The sequence below is a fragment of the Manis javanica genome, chromosome 5 (genome assembly GCF_040802235.1).
Source record: "Manis javanica isolate MJ-LG chromosome 5, MJ_LKY, whole genome shotgun sequence".
In the NCBI taxonomy this organism is placed as follows: Eukaryota; Metazoa; Chordata; class Mammalia; order Pholidota; family Manidae; genus Manis; species Manis javanica.
In genome coordinates this window covers 12,776,750-12,779,519 of record NC_133160.1, presented here as the reverse complement: position 1 = coordinate 12,779,519, position 2,770 = coordinate 12,776,750, and the positions used below count along the sequence as shown (strand labels likewise).

Genomic DNA, 2,770 nt, shown 5'->3' with positions numbered 1-2,770 from the left:
TATATTTTTTGTAATCAGTTTGGTATCACGTCTGAAATATGACTTCTAGTTAAACAGTATCTGCACAAGAACATTTTTTTTGTTTTTACATTTTTTATTGACATACAATAAAAAAGTATAGTTGATAGACAATATTATATTGATTCAAGTATACATCACAGTAATTGAACAGTTATCGACATCATTAAACGCTCACCCCAACACATGTAGTTGTTTATGATTTGTCAACACTGACAGAGGTTGTTATTGACTACTGTTTTTATTTTATTTTATTTTTTTATTTTTATTCATTTATTTATTTTTTGAGAGGGCATCTCTCGTATTTATTGATCAAATGGTTGTTAACAACAATAAAATTCTTTATAGGGGAGTCAATGCTCAATGCACAATCATTAATCCACCCCCAGCCCAATTCTCGTCAGTCTCCAATCTTCTGAAGCATAATGAACAAGTTCTTACATGGTGAACAGATTCTTACATAGTGAATAAGTTCTTACATGGTGAACAGTGTAAGGGCAGTCATCACAAAAACTTTCGGTTTTGATCACTCATTATGAACTATAAATAATCAGGTCAAATATGAATATTTGTTTGATTTTTATACTTGATTTATATGTGAATCCCACATTTCTCCCTTTATTATTATTATTATTATTATTTTTTTAAATAAAATGCTGAAGTGGTAGGTAGATGCAAGATAAAGGTAGAAAACATAGTTTAGTGTTGTAAGAGAGCAAATGTAGATGATCAGGTGTGTGCCTGTTGACTATCCACAGAAACATTTTTATCCATATTCCTTAAAATGATAAATTTCCCCTCACTATCTTTGAATACTTTGTTGAAAGCTTTCACATATTCAAAGTATTCATAAAGTTTCACTCCTATATTAATCCTCTAATTTCAATTGGCTATAACCTATTGATGAAGACTTTCCTATATGTGCTGTCGTCTTAGCAGTTTTGCCCTGCAATTTCCTTATGTGTTTTTCCTTGATGTTTGGTGAGAGCTGACCTCTGGCTAAAGGTTTTCCTACATTCATTGCATTCACAGGGATTTTCCCCTGTGTGAATTCCCTCATGTTTTGTGAGGATTGACTTTTCATAGAAGGTTTTCCCACATTTGGGACATTTGTAAGGTTTCTCTCCTGTATGAGTTCTCTGATGTATGACAAGGTGGGATTTCACACAGAAAGATCTCCAGCATTCATTGCATTTATAAGATTTCTCTCTCATGTGGGTCCTTCAGTGTTGAGTAAGGTCTGATTTCACACGGAAGGTTTTCTCACATTCGTTACACTTATATGGTTTCTCCCCTGTGTGAGTTCTCTGATGCACAGTGAGGGCTGACTTCTGGCAGAAGGACTTTCCACATTCATTACATTTGTAGGTTTTTTTCTCCAGTGTGAGTTCTCTCATGTTCAGTGAGGTTGGATTTCACAAAGAAGGACTTTCCACATGTGGTACATTCATGTTCTTTTTCCCCTGTGTGCATTCTCTGATGTTGAGTAAGGTTTGTCCTCTTATGGGAGCTTTTCCCACATTTATTACAGTCATAGATTTTCTTTCCTATGTGAGCTCTGTGAGTGAAGTGTGACTTCTCAAAGGCTGTCCCACTTTCATTACACTCATCATTTTTCCCCCGAGTTTATTCTCTGATGTTGAGTAACATCTGACTTCTTGCTGAAGTATTTCCAACTGATTACATTCATAGCGTTTCTCCCTTGTGTGAGCTCTTTGATGTGCACATTTTGACTTCATATATGTGGATTTATTTTTACTGGATTCGTGTGGTTTCCTTTCCCTAAGGGTTCTTGGACAAGCATTGAGTGTAAACTTTTTGATGAAGGCTTATCCATATTCATTACCTTCAGGGGGTTTCTCTCCTATGTGAACTCTGCTACATGTACCAAAGGCTGTCTTTTTGTGAAAGGCTTTCCCACAATTACTATATTCAAGAATTTGCTCTAAATCTGAATTCTGATGTTGAATAAAGTCTTCAATATGTCCATGGGATTTCCTCTTTTGATCATTTTCACAGAGCTTGGTCGCTGCATGAATTTTCTCATGCATATTATCAAGGAATCCACATCCACTGACATTATAAGTCTTTTTTATTACATGGTTTCTATTACTAATAATAAACTCTGAAATACTTTTCAAGCTCATTGCAAATGAGACAAGTTTATGAGATACTTTGGTTGAGGTCCCTGGGTTTGTGGCTGTATTATAAGCGTCTCCTAATGTCTTGCTCCTCTCCCCAGTCAGTGTGTCATTGTTGATGAATAAAGCTTGCTTCGAATATTTATCTTCATTTTCTTGGCTTCTCTCTTTCATAGTATAGGCTTTCTGGACCTCTAGAAATATGAAAAATCAATATACATTATAAATCTTAACACATTTCTTAAGGAACAGGGTTGTACCCAAGTGCCCTATGTTGAGTTAATTATTAGGTTTGACAGAGTCTCCTGGGATGAAAGAACTTCTACACAAATATTTATTCTACTCCTTTGGTTTGGTAACATGAAAACAAAGACGAGCACATATTGTAGTAGAAAAAGGGAGAGAAAGCTGAAAATTAATATAAGTAGCTTTGTTCTGTTACAAATGTGAGCTCAAAAAGGGTAAAGAGCTGAAAATAAAGCACAAGGAAGAGTGAGCTGAATACAAAGGACGTCAGGAAGACAATGGATTCAAGGACGGAAGATATTCAAAGCAGGGAGACAAGGGAGGCCCAAGGGTGATGGAGGGATGTGTCGGAGCAAAGATCAGGT

General features: G+C 35.7%; 1 pseudogene; it reads right to left on the bottom strand.

The window, feature by feature from the left end:
- Positions 1-200: 200 nt before the first annotated feature.
- LOC140849750 (uncharacterized) lies at positions 201-1,832 on the bottom strand (annotated as a pseudogene).
- Between the last annotated feature and the right edge of the window lie 938 nt (positions 1,833-2,770).